Source organism: Perissodus microlepis, chromosome 20 (assembly GCF_051167445.1).
Source record: "Perissodus microlepis isolate ML-2025 ecotype Zambia chromosome 20, ASM5116744v1, whole genome shotgun sequence".
Taxonomy (NCBI): domain Eukaryota; kingdom Metazoa; phylum Chordata; class Actinopteri; order Cichliformes; family Cichlidae; genus Perissodus; species Perissodus microlepis.
Window position 1 is genome coordinate 5040760 of NC_140480.1, and position 18451 is coordinate 5059210.

The following is an 18451-nucleotide window of genomic DNA, read 5'->3' on the forward strand; positions in this document are numbered from 1 at the left end:
CAACTTTGAGTCATTAAATGCCACTTCAGCATCAGCTACCAGCTCTCAGGCAGACGGAGTTTCATGCCACTGGAGAGACACGGTGGGGGGGGGAGGAGGGAGGGAGGAAGAGGGGGAGAGGAAGGCTATGTGTGGCTTTGAGTGGTTTGTTGGGCCTCTTCATCTCGCTCAGCGGGTAATTACAGAATCATGGGTCAACCACGCATGCAACCACGGTTACGTTGCACAGTAGCAGATGTGCTCATGACATTATCCAGCACCAGAGCAAAAAGGTAAATAAAAACAGATGCAGCTGGTTGCTACGGACCTTCGCCAAACTTGCGTACACCCCTAATTGTTCCCATGTGGGCCTGCTGAGCTGGAATAGTAAAAGGGGCGGGTATGCCCTGTTTAAAAATGCCCGTGTTTCTCAACAGGAGGAATTTATGAATGGGACAACGAGCCTGTGTGTGGTTCTGGTGGTGCGTGTGTTTATATTGTGTTAATGTGTTCGTCTGGCTTTGGGTTGTGGGGCAAAAATTAACAGTAAAAGTACATCCTTCTCCGAGGAGAGAGCCTTATTCCATGTTCCAGGCCTTCTCTGAGCATCCCCACTTGCTCGAATGCCTCCTGCTTCTTGATGTTTCCTGTGTCAGACCATGTCTGGATGCGAGTGCGTGACACTGCACAATGTCAGGGAGGTCCCTGGTTGGACATGAGCCAGGTGTGCTGCAGGCCAGATGAAAAACTGAGGAAGAGGCTCGATTTCAGAGAAATCCTGTCTCAGCTTGGATCCGATTCCCGTACTCAGCCTGCAGCGGAGGATAAGACCTGTGTTTGTCGGTACAGGTACAGGTGTATCTATCGAACCGCAAACGCAGGTTTGCAGTAAGAGCGTGTATACGTTTGGGTGTGGACTTGAAATTCCTGATTCGGAGGCCTGTTTCGATAATTCGACGAGGCCCGTTTGATGTTTCTTCTGTGTTACTCGCTTCTGAGCTGGAATGTGAGCTATCCTCTTTTCACCACAGACACACACCCACACTTACACGTCTTACACTGTGAAAACTGGCTGCCAACCGAGTGTGCCTCCTCTCCCTCTCTCATTAACCGCAACTGTCAGATCCTCCAGATGAGGAGCAATTAAACCAGATAATAAACACTCGCCATCAATTCCTGTTTGTTGATGTTGTTGTTGTTGATGTCGAGCTGGGGGCTCCTCTTCTGCCACCTCGTGCTAACTAGTACTTGAGTAACACACGAGAGCAGCAAGGGAAGAGTCCTTCATAACACCGAAAAGGCCTCTACCTGCTGCATGTATGGCAACACCGGCCTGATGATGATAATAAAAAAAAAGACAGTGAATGTTAACAATTAGATCCTAATCAGACACAGCTCACAGAGGCTGCTCTTTTATCCCCAGGCTTCACAGAAAAGGCAAACAAAGAGCTGCAAACTGTCAAGATAAAGGACTACTTGGGATTGGTCGTGTCTTAGGGCGTCTTAAAGGGCAGTAATCTTGCCGTGCACTGCTTCCTGAGACAACGTGCTGTAAAGACTCCCGTGTTTGCTCTTGTATTGGCGTGATAAGGCCGCTCTTCATCGCACCTTGCTTTTGATGAGGCTCGTCTACCCTGACTGTGAGAAGATGGAAAGTGTTGGATGGGTGTGTGTGGGAAGGGGGGTGGGGGTAGAGAGAATAGCCACGGAGGGGGTTTTTTTTAGATGGTGATTGGCTGATGACATAAAAAGCAGCAAACGTTCCAAGTAAAAGGCTTTGACCTGATATTTTTTAGGTAATTAAGGAACATCCTCAAATAAAGAGTTCCCTCGTTGTTGTTGTTTTATGCCGTTGAGATGAGAATCACCGATGGCGGCGTTTGAGCCGGGATTGTTCTAATGAGGTGAACTCTGTTTGACCTGAGGAACAAGGCATAGGTGTATGTTCACTCGTCATTGTTTAGCTTGTGGAAAAAATAGAGCCTAAGATGGTTTTCCACTTAAAATTTGAAGGCTGGATAAAGCCTTCTTAGGAATTTAAAGACAATACCCTTTCTTCCAAAGGCTATAAAAACATGTATACAGCTGTACAAGGAGTTTCCTGACTCAAAGGCAAAATACAGTGTCAGATATTCCTATTACTAATCAGGATGCCGTGGCCATGGAAAAAAAATGTACAAGATGAAACTATGGCCTGTTCAGAAAAAAAAAAGATCTGATTTCCCTTTCTCTGTGGAAAAATGGATGTGGCCTCTTGTTTTGAAACCATATTTCCCTGAAAAACACTTTGAAAACTAAACAAAATTGACAGAGTCGGATTTATTGTCTCGTGCTCTTTTGTCTTTGACCACCAGTGTTTGTGCCTTTGCCATGGCAACACCAGGGTTATTTATCTTTACAGGCCTTTTACAATAACGTCCCTTTCCTGACCAAACAACAGAGGAAATATCAGGTCAAGCCTCTTCCTCCCTCTAATGATCAGGTCAATTCGGGCTCAGTATTTCAGAGGGCTCAGGCACAGTCGCATGTGCGTCCACACGCAGTCATGCTATTGATGAGAAACATACAGTTTGTGATTGGATTTCCGTCTTCTCGGCTGAGTTTATGTTTTTCTTAAACATGTTTTGTTCTTTAACATTAAAGGAAAAGGGAGGCGATGGCTTTCTATTTATTCCCCGGGCTCAGAAAGTTAGTTCAGCCAGAAACACTAGATGGAGACAGAGAAAACTGACTCCCAGGTTGGATTTTGGACCCTTTTGAGATTACAGCTCAGTGTGTTTGAAACACAGCACAAGGCACGTCCACATACAGTTTCCCCCCAGTCTTCTTGACTTCTTTTGGGCAAATAGTGTATGTTTTACGTATACATTTAACACTTCTCTCTCATGTCAGATACCCCTCCCCTCAGATCCTCTTAGTGCCATATTTTTCCTCTTTGCATGATAAACCTAATAATCTCTTTTCACACGTAAAATGTGCTCTGTGCAGTCATCTGCAAACATCTTGCAAATCCTTGTGACTTGTATATACTCCAGTATACTTTAGCTGTCGGGGCCTGTCCCCTCTCTTTGCAATTACTCCTTTTAAGGAGCCGCTCTCGTGAAAGTTGCCTAGAGTATATGCAGACTACTTTCCTCAATCCACATAAACAGCACCAATAATAGAAGAAAGTGACAATCTGGATGAGGAGGAATGGGCATAAAAGCACGAGGTGTGCAGACAGTGCATGTCACAATTAAATTACTTAATGGGTGAAAGTCCCACGATAGATCACATGTAATTTGCATCAAGAGTCACTGTAATAAAGACTTTTTAAAACTTACATTGAAATTCAATTAGAGTGTTGAATGCATAACCAAAGCCGTGAAAAATGAACTCATTGGGGGTCCCTTTTCATTACTGCCCTGAGGCAAAAGAGACCATTAATTTAATACATTCCATGTTTTTTCACATGAGCATTTTTAAGTTGGTGCACATTTCCATCCTAATGTATCTAATACAAAGAGAGAGCCTGCCAAAGACTGCATTATACAAGAGGCAAAGAACCCCCCCCCCCCTCATCTCCAGTTGTTACCTTGAGTAGTCAGACCACTTTCAATCAGTCAAGCTTGAAAAATGACCTGGCCCTAATAAAAACAAAACAACAAAAGAAGAAATTATGATATTGTTTTATTGATTCACGGCGTGGTGAATATTCCTGTACCGCAGGTGCCGTCACGCAGAGGTGCCGAGCTCGACTGTAAACAGTTAAACGGCGAGCCTTAATTAAGATATTACTGTTTTATCTTAGAACAGTGGATCTGCACACTTCAGTCAACCACAAAGCCAAAACAAAACAGGGACCCCTTTCAGAAGTTCCACCCTTAAGAGGAGTGCTAATTAAAAGACTATTTCATTAACTGTTCCAGCTTGGTAAATATAAGTTTACCAGGGGTCAATAGACTTTACAACACATAATGATTTGGAATATAATTACTGTGTAAGGGGAGCCGTAAAAAAATGCCTTCAAAATAAAGCAAAGTTGTTTGTCAGTCTGTCGCTGACCCCCGCCGTGTCAGTCTAAGTTACCGGAGTTCAGAGGGCAGATCATGTTGGCTGTTGTCAGCGTGACGCACCAACAGTTTATCAGCCTCCTTTGTACCTTTCTATAGTACACATGGCTGCTATTTGGCGAGTGGCTGGGGAGCAACAGTAAACCACAGCCTCTACTTTTACTCAAGTCTTGTTGCAAATATGCGAGGCTATTCCAACACTGTCTGCTCTTCGGCACAGAATTTCACAGGAAATGCTCAAAACCTTTGAAATCACATTTAATCACACAGTCCTCACAATCTAGGAGTGCAAGGCTTTGAACTTTAGAGTGCATGCGAAGTACTTAATTAAAAAAAAATGAACAAATGAGTTTGAATTGACCACTCTGCATGTTTTTTTTGGTTATTAATGAAAATCACAGAAATCATAAAACAGTGCCCTTTAAAGCAGTGCTGCAAGTGGAAAGTCATAAACACATATTTTTTTCTTTTTTAGGATAAAGATGAGAGTGACACTGGAGCCAATCTGGGTGAGTCCTTGTGAAAGCAGCAGAGACATGCATTATTCATAGAAAAACTGTGAATGTTAGTGCCTCTTTTCCTTGTTTCAGCACGCATTTTTTCCATTTGTCTTGCGATGCTAAATTTTTAACGTTTTCCCCACATCGCATTGATGTTGCATGTAATTAGTGACTTTGCCGCAAAATCACTCCTGACACCGCTGTGTTCGCAAATTAGAATACTTCAGATATGGAGGATTCAGCTGGGAGAGTGGGTCTGGGAGAAATATGTGAGTCGCCTAAATATTATATGCGCTTCCCCGGAAAAGTGACAAAATCATTTGAATTAACAGAAAAGATGCAAAAAGCTAATTGAAAACTCGTGGGTTATTTATACACGCGTTTAGAAAAAAGCACATGGTGTTTTCAGGAGCCGGATGTGTGCCCTCCGCCATCACGACACTGTATCCTGCGTGGAAAAAGAGCAGGAAACGCTGAAGTGCATATTTGATTTATTTATTTTCACCCAGACGGATACTCAGAGCTTTATACAGATTTTGCCATTTGGAGGCTGAAATAATGGATGGGGCGCTCATCCATTTTTAATTCCTCCATGTTGTGTGAAGGGTAAACATGTTGTTTGAGATGTCTTTTCTCTGCTGAACTGTGTTTTCTCATTATGAGACTGTGTATAGGGAGCAAAAACTAGTCACGAAAGTGCTTAAAGTGCGTCGCGACAAGTCATTGAAGGTGATTTTCGAATAATGCTCAGTCCCAAAAGCCACTTATGTCTGCATAGCCAAAAAATAATAGAAAAAAAAAGAGATGCCAGTGGTCCTCCTTGTTACATCACACACCAAGTGTGCAAAATCCCCACCTACCCCTTCCAAAATAATATTTAGGGTGATTTTCCTTTAATACATTTGAAATATTCACTGATCTAAAGACAGGGATCTATGCTGACAGACCTTGCACCCATGGGAAGTTATTCTGTGACTAATACAGCGCAATGGTTTTCAGTTTGGACCCAGACACCAGCCCACAGATCCACTGATAATTTGGAATCATTTTTAATAAGTCGTAATTACACAGAGGGTCTGATTGTGCTCTGCAGCCCTTGAAAATGAAATATGTTACATGGGGGCCTGATGGTAAAGGATATTGCTTGCCGTTCATACATAATTGAGAGATCTTGAATGTCAAACCAGTGGGAGAAAATGCAACAGAAGCAACAGAACACCTCACCACAAAACTACACAGCATCGTCTCTACTCTGAGCCAGCCAGCAGAGAGGAACATGTGTTATGTGGTGTACCAAACTGCCCGGAGGAGGTGTACATTGACAGGTTCTGTATTCAAGAGTGCTTTCCCAAATTGCTGCGCTTTATTTACACCTACTTTTTTCCCCCGCGTCTTAAATAGAGGAAAAGGACGTATTTTTACCAGTTCGTGCTCCACATAATAAACGTTAACTATATATTAGCATGAGAAGAACTCCCTCCCCACCACCACCTTTTTTTTTTTTATTGCATTTAAAATTAAAAGAGGATGTTTACTTGATGAGAAATGTGAGTGTCTTTTGTCTGCCTTGTTTCCCTTCCGGTCTCTTTGTCTGTGTGGCTGATGGGCAGGAGGAAGAGAGTTGTCTCTAAACAGATAACCTGACTTTGTTAGTAAATGAAATACACAGGAGCTCGGGATGGGAGCTCTTTATTTCTTCCTCTTCTTCATAGATAAATGACTTGCTGTCTCCCGGGCAAAGAGCCATCTTTATATTTTTGACGTTTTTGTGTTTAATGTGTTGTAGATTTTATACGGCCCATCTTTATGCTCGGCATTTTTGCATTTTCTTTTAAAGCTCAAATGCAGTTATTGATGGCCCTGCCTCTAGTACATTATGCATTATTTGTTAGTAAGTACCATTTTTGCATATTGACTCTAACAAGAAAATGCATGTATGGAAATTCTAATATAAATTGACTTATATGTATAGGCTTAGACTGTGCCCACTAAGCTTTTCTGCAAATAATATATAGTCCTTTATGCTGCTAATCCTGAAGAGCAGTCCTAAAGACTGCCGACTTGAAGGAGAGAAAAAAAAAAACCCAACCCGGACCTTTAGCTTTTAAAGACTTTTATCTTATATTACAGCAATGACAGCTTGCGCCTCTTTCTAAGGCTTTTATGCTTTGTTTCAAGAGGACCAGGAAGGGGGAAGAGAGATGTGTTAGGAGACAAAAGGTGATATTGATAAGGATGGAAGGTGCAGAGGAGTGTACTCCAGTGTAATGCAGCTTTATGATGCCCTTTTTCATTTAGCATGAATGGTTTTTATGATTCCATTTCTTGGGTGAACAGGGATGAAAGAGGGCTGAGGGTTTGAAACAGACAGAGGACACACAAGGATCACCTGAGAACGCTTTATCGTTTCGCTGTCAACACAAAAAAACGCTTTTACTTAAAATTGTCCCACCTACCCTCGCAACACAGACTCTTTAAAAGTGACATTCAGGCAAAGAAAACACACACACACACACATGAATGAATCTGGCTGTGAAATACATGTGTTTTCTTCCCAACAGCTCCTCCGTTGTAAAGCTGCTAATAAGCTGCTGCTGTATTCATCTCTTATTAGTAGTTTGCACATTTTGGTTAAGCAACCCAGTTATTACCTCATTATCAGCCTTTATTTTCTGGAGAATGTAGGAAAAACAAATAAATTCAAAGTCGAATCTTCACATTTAACACACAGAGAACAATTCTGCTTTTAGTTTTGTCTTTTTGTGCAAATGCATTTTTGCCATGCTTCACCTTAAAATGACAAATATTTGCTGACAGTGAAAGAGTTGCACATTTTCATGGATCTAAAGGTACAGCAATGTGGATTTACATTCTTTCTAATAAAAGTCATCACATTTCTGTAACGCAGAGCAGAAAAAATGAAAAAAGAAAAGAAAAAATAATAATTTCAGTGAGTTTATCTGCTAGAAAGCACCGCTGATTCTTTAACCGCTAGCCTTTCCTAGTTAGCAGTGGGCGAAAGACGTGGTACAGGACAGGTCTCCAATCCATCACAGAGGAAATTACGTTTTAAAATTTAAGTTGGGCAAACTCTAGTGATCATTCCCAGAAGTCTGAAGTACTCAGATTTCAGTATTAAATTCAAACTGAAATTAAACCAAACACCAAATGTGTCATATTTGATACATGAGTTTAAAACTCTAACTTCATCTCTAACTTCTCTTTATGTTTTTGTTTTGTTTTTTTTGTTTAAGATCAACTGTGAACTATAAATTGCACAAAAATGCCAGATGTTCAGAAAAAAACACTCCAGTTTCAAAAAATGTGATTTTTCTGGCATTTATTTCAGGGTTCGGGCTTTGCAAGGGTAAAATTGAACGTTTTCTAAAGCATTTCTTTTTGGGAAAATGTGAAGCGAGACTTGACAAGTGTCACCTTAAATGAGATTTCATAAAACTATAAATAAAACTGATAAAATAAAGATATTTGGTCTAAAACACAACATAAAACTGCTGACAGTGCACACATAAATTACTTGGGAAATACTGCACTCAAGCAAAGTAAAAATACCACAAAATACTCCTTCCTGAGAATCACTTGTAGTTATTCGTGTATCAGGGTCACGTAAGTCCAGAAGAGCAGCTGTGTCATTTAACTGAAACAGGTTCTCCTTTTTCAAACATTAGCTCTGAGCAATCCCAAGCCCTCCTTCCATCCTCAGCGGTTTGGTGAACATGTGTCCTTCTGATACTTGCAGACCAAAGCTTTTAATTTTTCAAGTAAGTGCAGCGCTTCCTCTTAGAGAGGGATAGAAAAGGGAAATTTTGGTTTCTTTGGCTGTTTTCCTGTAACATGTAATATTTCTGATAATTCTTTTTTTAAAATGAGTGGTTAAATTTAAAATAAATAAATAAATAAAGTATTTTTCTCTCACACCTAAAAGTAAAAAAAGATATCTTGTTTTATGATCTTCTACTCTGGGTGACGAGCAAAGCTGCCTCACGTTGTCACACCGCTGCCCAAGAGCAGATATGGTGACGCTGACTGATGCACACTGTTACATATTTATCCAGCCCACTCACTGGCACTGAGTTTAAACAGAACAGCTGATATGTTTCTAAAGTGGGAAATAAGGAAATTGGAACAATCCAGACTGACTGACTATCTGATAAAGCCGTACAAACCCCCTTAACCTTAGATATGAGTGGACCTTAAAGTAGAAACAGAGACCTGAAAAGGTTTTTAAAACATATTACAAGAATGCTTTGGATGGATGACTTCCTTCAGCCTTACTTACTCGTGTCCGCTCTTCGATCCTGATACCGATAGTACTGTTTAAAGCGTCCACTTACCAGGAACAGGGTGTCATTTTTCTGTCTCTCAATAAGGATCTGTGGTTTTATCCTCTGTGTCTAAGGCACATAAAGGCTTTATAAGGGTGCTTACAGAGAGACTCGAGCAGAATCAGGGTTTTTGAATCTGTTTAAATGATTTTAAAGGCGGGGCTGAAGGCTATGATTCTCTGATTTATTGCTTCCCCCTCTTAGTTCAGATTGATGTTTTGCTTTTCCATGCCTTCCTGCTTTTATGGCATCATCTTGTGTCCAGAGATGTGGCTCCTCCAATAAAGAGCCTTTTAACTTTGCTCACATTTCTATTAAAAAAGAAAACGGAGAAACAAAAGGAACTGTTTCGAAAACTTGTGACAATCTATTAAATCTGAGCGGTATGGTGCGCGCAAAGCGTGCGATATGAATGAAAAATGTGTCAGTTCCTCTCCTCTCAGCGACACAATGGAATATAAAAATAAACTACGCAGATATTTTATTACTGGTAGTACATTTATAATTCTCCTTGAGGCTTTCAGCAAGGGACAGCCAATCACAGGCTATTTTATGCTGCCGTATTAAGACTCGCGCAACAAGAAAATCCACTGAACCACAGTGTCCTCGTGTCATAAGTGTCACATTGGGCTGTTGTCTAAACAAAGACATGGCCTGGAAACAAGAAGGAGTTAGGGGGACAGGTTAGGCACAACGAGAGACATCCATTTTAATTAAATGTTACACAGTCCCACTCCCAGGCCCTAATACAAGTAGGCTTACTGCAAAGATCTCATTTAGGACAAACAAGATGACTGCATCTTTCTCTAACTATCACCCACAGCCGAGGAGCGCGCTGCGATACAGGGCTGTAAAATGACTGATGTTTGTAAAAAGCGACATTTCTGCCTAGTAAGCACTTCTACAGGGACGCTCCTGAGTTTTTATGTGCGGGTTCATAAACTCCCAGACTAATGCACCCTGACACTCTGTTTTGATATCATTACGGCATTATACCCATCCTTTTTTTGAGCGAAAAAACGCAAGTACTTAGAAAGTCGAAATTCATAAATAAATTTATGTCAAGCTGCACTTAATATTGATTTTGTTAGTGTACAGATTCAATAATAAGGTACCGAGTACATGAATATTTAAATATAATCTTCATTTCTGCATCTCCTAATGGCCTTTTCTCCTCTACACTCAATTTAAACACAATTTGGAAACTATAATGTATTGAAAATGACTGGAATTCAGCAATAAATCACTGCTGGGATACTGGGGGCCTTTTATAAGATAGTCCAATATTAGTTCCCAGAGGGATCGGCACAATTAGATTTCTGTTTTTTTAAACTTAGCAATTATTATTCCAGCTATGGTTTCACCAGAAATTATTGTCTCCCCTTTTCCAATTTCCATGCAGAAATGGAGCAAAGCCTAAATGGTCTGCAGGTTAACCAACAGAGGCCAAAGGTCAACCCCTGCACAGAGCATGCAAATGAAAGCCACGGCGTTACTTTGTTTGTGCTGGAAACTCAGGGACCTGCGTAAAGTCAGTTATTGTTAACAGTTAATGGATAAAAGTAAAAGAAGAAGAGTGATGCGTCGGTCAAGGCAGAAGTCCAAGCTAGCGCAAATGAATGAAGAAAACCCTCTAATAGGCATGTGGAGCCACAGTGTGCGATCCATATGATGGCTATCAATAATTCATTCTTGGCTTTGGCCTTTTGGGAGGCATTAAGGTAATATGAAGAGCAGTCAGTCCAAATGGTTTGCAAATCCTTTTTAAGCAGGATACACAGTATCATTTACCTGATTTCTGCCACTAGCAGCTTTATAGGGAATGTAAGTGTTTTAGATAAGCACAATCAGAGACACTTGTGGTTCACTTTGTTTGAAAGATTAGAAGCAAGACGAATATGAAAACAGTTCAATCTTGCTCCTGGTGGTTACTTTGTTTTTAATGGATTAATGCATTAAAACATGATACGTGGCATTAAAAATAACAGATGCAAAATCAGAACTGATTAGAAGAAGCAGATCTAAAACACTGGGAGTTACTGTAATAGTTCATGGAATACGAATGGGACAGCTTGCTCGCAGAACATATGGAGTTCACGCTCCATACTGGTAACTGCTAATAGTTTGTTTCTTGGAGCCTTCTCTGTAGTTTCTTCACCCCGGTCCATGTGTTTCTGCTTCCACAGGCACACTTTGTTGTCTCTGCTCGCCCTCAGGAAAAGAAGAAAAAAAAAAGCACTGCTTCAGCAGTAATATTTGGCTTTTCTGAGTCATTTTGATTCGTCCCAGCATTTGGAAAGCCACATGGATGTGATTTGTTTTGGAGAAACAGGCTTCCATTCACAGACAAACTGTCAATTGATCTCATATAATAAATATTAGCTGAGGATTAACAGAATTTAATTGTTACCCAAAGTGGAGCCGAAGGGAAAGATTTTCTTGAAAAAGCTTTTCCGAGTAGCATTAACAGAGAACATGAGAGACGCACATAAGGAGGTTGTTATCATTTTTCTTTCTTTCACATGGAAGGAGTATGTATACAGTTCGGTCCAAAAGCACTTTGGCTCATCAGCTCAGCGATTACTCCGCACACACCGTATTATGTAAAGGTGGACTAGCAGTGGCGGCTAATGGCCTCCCTGCCTCTTTAAGTTATGGATGTAGCCTTTTGTGCTGCAGGGTCGCACATAAAGGCCTCTCTTTTTAATTCACAGTCACCCACGGTCAGGCTAAATGGCTGACACTGGAATTGGAGGCCTGTGTTTATACTGTTCGACACACACGCACACACACTTAGTTTCAAAAATGGCTATTGACATTGACTGAAGAGCTGCAGCTGGATTCTCTCTAATGTTGCTTCAGTGTTAAAGATTTTAGCGAATGCTGTCAGTTTCACACGTGTATGATGAAGAGATTCCACGAGGAAATGAATGGAGTGAATTTCTCGAAAATATAATTGCGAACATGCAACAAAGAGCACATCTAGGGGTACATCTCATGATGTACTACTTGCTCGTAAAAAGCTGCCAGTTAAAGTACTTTGCACAACAGTGTTTAAGCTTGTATTTCTCTGTTATTTATGTTTTCATTCGCGGTCACCCCTTGAAATTAAAGACTGCGCATTAAATTTTATGATTGCTTCTGTAAATTACAGGGAAATTTAAAAGATATCTACAGTAAATGCGCAGGTTGTTGCTGGCTGCGGATACATACACCAGCATGCTAATAACGGAGCCGAAGCTCGCCGTTCAGCGTTGTATAACATGCACAGAGTGCAGGCGCTGTTAGTGGCCGTTCATGTTCATTCTGTCTGGGACTTCAACCCCGATTACAAAATGTTGCAGGAACCTGATCTGTGCATTTCTGAGCAGCCCACATTTCTACCCCCCCCCCCCCCCCCCCCCCCCCCTCCTTTCCTTGAGTAGATTATTAAAAATTGATCAGTCTTTGTAATGTAATAATTTCTGTCTGTTTTCATATTTTAATCCTGTTTTAAGGAAAACACGTTACATTAATCAAATATGACAGAACATACTCTTAATGTAATCACGCAGGGGAATATGAATTGCAAATGCCTCGGCACCACCCTCCTCCAGCACCAAATGTACTTCCATTAATGTTACAAAATAAAATAATCATGACCATTTTAAATAGAAATCAACTACATGGAAAGCGACGGAATATTTGAGAAACGGAGTTTGCGCGAAATGGCAAAATGCAGGGGCTTTTCATCAAAAGGCAGCAGCGTAATGCTGTGAACAAGCGCCGGTGCCTTTGGGAGAGCAACTCAAGACAAATGCAAGGCGACGCACGCTTCGCCAGGCCCCATTTCCTCACTGATCGAGATGGAACACAAGTTTTCTATGTCAAGAACAAAGATTCTTCTTAGCTGAGATGATTCTTGACTAATGGTACATCATCACTTTCTGCGCTGTCCTTGTTCAAGAGATTGACAGGTTGGGCCTGGGAGCCCCAAGTGCACTGCAGAGATTATCCACTCTGTCTCTGCAGCATGTTTTTTATGATGTTTTTATATATTAAGACGCACAACTTCCCAAAAAAAAGATTGAAAAAGCACTCGATAATTGAACAAACAACTGGTGCCCGTGAGTTTCAGAGGGCTGGAAATTAGTGCACTGATGACATCCTGCAATAAATGCAATACATTATGAACATCTAGGCGCCACTGCAGATCTGCGCAGGATCGCATTTATGGACTTAAATATCTCATCAGCATTTAGAAGTTTTCCTTAAAGAGATTGGGAAGGAGCATTCCAGAGACATTCTCTCGAAATGGAGAGGCACCTTTCAAAACAAGTCAATATTCAGCACAGAAGAAAGAGGTCCTAATTAGATTCATTTGCCTCTTGGATCAATGTTTTCCTAGGGATGTGAGTTATAAAGTCAGAGTGGAGCATAAATAATCAAAAACAAATAAAGATGTGTGTTTGGAGAAATATGGCTGATGGTGCTCATAAAAGCTCAGCCTGGCATGCAAAAGCGGGATGAATATTTAAAGATGGGAATGAAAGAAAATAGCTCAGGTAGAAAAAAAAAAGGCGGTTTCTAAAAAGGTCTGACCTTGGCCGGCAGAGTGGAGGAATCCTTTAGAGGGTACCTTGGCCATACTTAGCGAAAAGTAGATAATTTGTTAATGTCACGCACTTGTTGGAAATGGCAGATAAATGGATTTCAGCCATTATTTTCCGGCCTAAGTGAAGTGAAGGAGGAAACGTTGCGGAGAGGACAAACCCAGTTATGACTGATAAGTGTCTAAAAGCTAATGAAGGCTGGCTAGGCCAAGGTCAATGGCTGCTAGCGGGATGCTATGTGCTGCTCCGTTGTCCTGCTGCTTAAATATAGAGGAAATATACATTGAGCTTTTAACACCTTGAAACATAGGAGAGACTGGTATATGAAATATGGGCATGTAATGGCTTTTTAATGACGGCCTCCCAGCCCACCATTCTGGCCTGAGATTGGAAATCGGAGGTGAACCTTGATATCACTGCACTAAGTGCTTGTAATGCACCGTAACTTCTGGCCATCCTGTTGAGTGAGACAGTTCAGGCCAGGAGATAAATGCCCCTACACTGGACAGGGCCTTTTGCTGGCAGGAGGACACCGCACTCCCCGTGATCCCAGCCAGAGTTACTCATAAGTTCAAAACAGTGACAGCGCAGTAAGGGGGATTTTCAGACTGTAGCAGCTGAAGAATGAATTTATAAAAGTTTGTTCTTTTTTAGGATTATAGGTTCAATCAGAGATGTAGTTTGAGCCTTCTACATGCTTTTAATTATATACTAAATCTTGAATAATTACATGTAAAAAGACTAATTGTTGTGCCCGTTCAGCTTAGACCCACCTGGAAACCACAATGTGCACATCACTGGGTCTAGTAAAGGAGGGCAAATGTCATGTCAATACTAATAGAATATTTATCCAGTGAGGTCTGTTTATATAGTCTGCATAGGTAATGTGCTGAATACAAGCCATCTCTAACTTCACCACAGCTGGCCAGCAGTTTTTAAGGACGAGTGCTGCAACTGCACGGACACGTCTGGTGAAAGTTCAGGATTTAAGGAAGTAAGAGGAAAGATTAAAAAAAACATATTTAATGTAAAACACGACTTGTTCAAGTTTATAGTTTATAGAAGATACATTTTTTCTCTCATCCAGGTGCCCGAGCAGCACACCGTATTGCAGGGATCGAGTTGTTACAAAAGCTGCTACAGTTTGGGAATAAGCTGACCCTTGGCTGGACTCTCAGTTTTGACGCCTATAATCCAATCATCTGAGTGAATAATTACAAAATAATAACACTGGTGCAACATCATCTTGGCTCCATCCAGTATAGTGGCTTCCCTTCCGCCACTCGTGTTCTTAATGTCCTCTAAAGACCCATATTACACCCCAATTAGATGGCACTCTTGTTTCCTTACATCAAGGGCTTGACTCTACTGGCTTGTCACCCTCCCTTGGCCTAATCAATTTCATTACTCCAGTTACAGCCCCAGCCCCGGGAAAGCTGTGCCCTTAAACTTCAGCTCCTGCTTCAATCGATCAATAGCTCGAGTCCCTGCCAAGGTTCCATTTAAAGTTCATTTATTTCAAGCCATCATATAAAACAAGACAGAGCATCGATGCAGCCCCACTTTGTTTTATTTGACTGAGGATTTCCACCATGACACTCAAATCCACTCCAGTTTACTCCAAAGGCTGTTGTGGGAACGGGCACCTGGTGGGATCACGATATGACCGAGCTTATTTACTTCCTGTTTTCCGACCCCGGTGATCTGAGTCACATGTGCACTTCTGCTCCATGTGCTGTAATAAAGGGAAATAAAGACCAAAGAGCCTTTATTTCCCTTAAATGACGTGAGCCCAATTACAGTATTTTAAATTAGCAGCCCAAGCTTTGCCATTCGAATCTGCTGGAAGGAAAACAATTTAGCTGAGCACCACGAACAAACTCTGAAAGTGTAAGTGACTCTCTGTAAATAATCTGATGCATAAGCTCACAGAACTCGGTGCCTCTTCCACGCATTTTGTTTGCTGGAGTTCCCTATGGATCCTGCAAAGTTAAACATCCCATATATTCACCAGTTAATTAATCCGAGTGATTAGTGAAATATAGCTAGGTCTGTCTCCTCCATTACATACTCTATTTGTTAAGTCTATAGAGATGCCAAGCTTTGGTGTGCAATTATACAGTATACAGAATTAAGATCCTTAAATATTCATAAGGGTTATATAGCAGATGATCATGATTGTGAAACCCTGCATCTTCAGTCCTTCATTAACCAGACAACTTCATTATCATTCACAGCTTGACAAATCAGTGGCATGGTTTTGGAAATCTAATGAAGATAATTTGCTTTAGATATTGTGAATGAGGTCCCAATTTACATGAAAGTGGCCCCCAACATTGATTGAAGTGGTGTGTTTTACTTATTTTGCTTCTGGGATGCGTTGCAATGCCCCACTGTATCTCGCGGCTTACAGTCCCGCGTGCCTATTAGCTTGGCTCAGGAATTACCTCCAAATTTCAAATTAACAAAATTTCAAACAAGCAAAAATTAAGAGCTCAGGTTGCATGACAGGTGTCAGGACAAAGCTCAAGTGACTCTTGAGATTTTTGTTGATTCGGGCCAGCGGTGAGTCAAAGCTGATGGGTCAGCCGGAGCCAGACTCTCCAGACATCCAGTCACCGCCACACGAGAGTGACTTCATAAGATGTCAGAGAGCATTTCACCTGCCGTTGTCACATCTCTCCCACAACTGTGTATTCCTGTGCCACTTATGAATTATGGATGGCCGGCGGAAACAAACCTATGGTGCAGATTCAAGCCTTTTATAAACTATTTAAATGCAGTTAGTTGTCATCTTTTTTGTGAGGGGGTTTGGAGAAAGTCTTGTGCTACATGTGCTCAGTCACACACACACACATGCAAATGAAATCCTTTAAAATATTACTCTGCTGTACGGATTGATAGAAAGCCAAATTTGTCCTGGGAAAATGCAGACAAACATTCCTTTAAAATAATTACCTATACAGCTTGAAAAAAGGCCTTTGGCTCCCCTCACACCTCTGCATCCTTTAATTTAACAGATTAAGCAAGGCTAAAGGAAAGTAAAATATGCTGTTATAACTCTTAATCTGGAGCGAAGGTGGCTTCAAATTTTCTAGGCTTAAAGGTACTTATTTCATGCGCATTTGCCTTAATCTTAATATGAAAAGCTATTAAATGAGTGTAAAATTAAAGGGTTCTGTGTGAAAAATTATAGTGATGACCTCAAGCTGCATGGGGTTTTAATAACAACTCTCTGTTTCATGTTGACCAGAGTTCCACTGTGGGCTTTTTCAGAGCGCCACTTTGATGGAGGAGGCTTGATTCAGTAGCATGTTTGGGTTTAAACCAAGAAAGAAAAAAAAAAAAGCAAAGCTCTTTTGGTACAATGAGCATGTCAGCCTTGCCACACATGGCAAACCTTACAGCAGTAGGGGCTTGGCAGGGAGAGGCCCATCTCTGGGAGTGATTTCTTCCAAAGCTGGCCCAAATGAAAGCATCTTGTTTTAATCAGGGATTCTGGCTGCGATAGCTGCAGTGGGAGCAGCGAGGACTTGGCAGTTGGTTGCAGTACAGGCTGTGGCACTCGTACAAAATACACAAATATTTCCACAGTAATTATGTGTCAAGTTAAACAAGCAATTGAGGGCTCGGGCTGAATGTGTTTGGGGGGGGGGGGTGCGAGGTGCTGCTGGGAGTGGTTGAGGGTGGGGTGCTAAGCAAAAGCGCACGGTGTGTTACTTGGATGCAGAGGATCGAGTGAGACCCCCAACAGGACAAATTAGGCCAAAAGACTTTGATACGCTTCAGTTTTATTTGTTTTTTTCTGTTCCAGGAAATGCAACAGACCTCACTGTAATTGTGAATACTCAGTGGATTGAGCAATAATCATGTGGTATTGCCACTTCTCGTTCCAGTGTAGGAAGGCGCTTTCAGCTCGCAAGATACAGTTCAAAGACTGGGTGGATGGCCAAAGGGACTAAGTAATTGTGAGATCAGTGACTAGTGCTTTTTTGTGGTTCCTGGTTTATATAGGCGCATTTGTAAATCTACATTGGCACCGAAACTCTGAAATGAAATATGACCGCTGTATGACTCTGTGATCTTATTAAAGCTGCTGGAAAGGCTGGAAATTGAGTATGAGAAGCAGAATCCCTGCACACCAGCTCAAGCAAAGGCAGCAGAAAGTAGTCCTGTCTTCTCTCGTGCTTGTACAATCCTCTGGATTTGTTGTTAAATAAGGTACAGCTGAATCAAATGAGATTGAAAATGTGAGGCTTTATAGTCTTAAGATTTCAGAAAATTAGCTTAGAAAAAAAATCTAAAATCTGCCCAACAACTGCTAAAAGAGCCTGACAAACAAAGCTGCTGAACTTCATTCACCTCTGTGCGTAAGAAATAAAAATTCTCTTCTTATCTGGTTTACAGCTTTCTGAAACTAAAAGAACCTGATGCCAGCACACAGTCCTCTCTCCCTGCATACAACAGATTGGACTACATCTGCAAGCCACCTTAAGAGTCGCTCCACCTGGCTGGGGGAGTCAGTTGCAGCCATTGTGTCGCGCTGACTTCCCCGTGACCTTCCACCTTGAAGAATCTCTCTGCGCTGAGTATCACTGTACCTGATTTAAAGCTGGCTAATCCAAACAGGAAACCAAACACTTGCCATTCAGCAAAAACAGAATTCCTCTCTTTGCAGATCGACACATCCGAGCGCCATCGGAAACAGACGTTTAAAGTAAAAGGATCCCGGGAAAAATATTGGAGAGATTTCTCCTAACCGCTTCATTCTGTGACTGGAAATAAATATGCACAGACGTCACTGATTAATATGTAAAAATAGCCTTAGTGAAAATAATATATTTAAATTAGAAAAAAAGAACAAATATAAAAACTGATTGATTGACATTCAAATATTTAAATCCACATTCTTTCTTTAGGTATCCTCCAACTGTCTAACAGTTAAGTAGTCTTTGCAATTGTTGCTTTCATATGTTAAATTATTG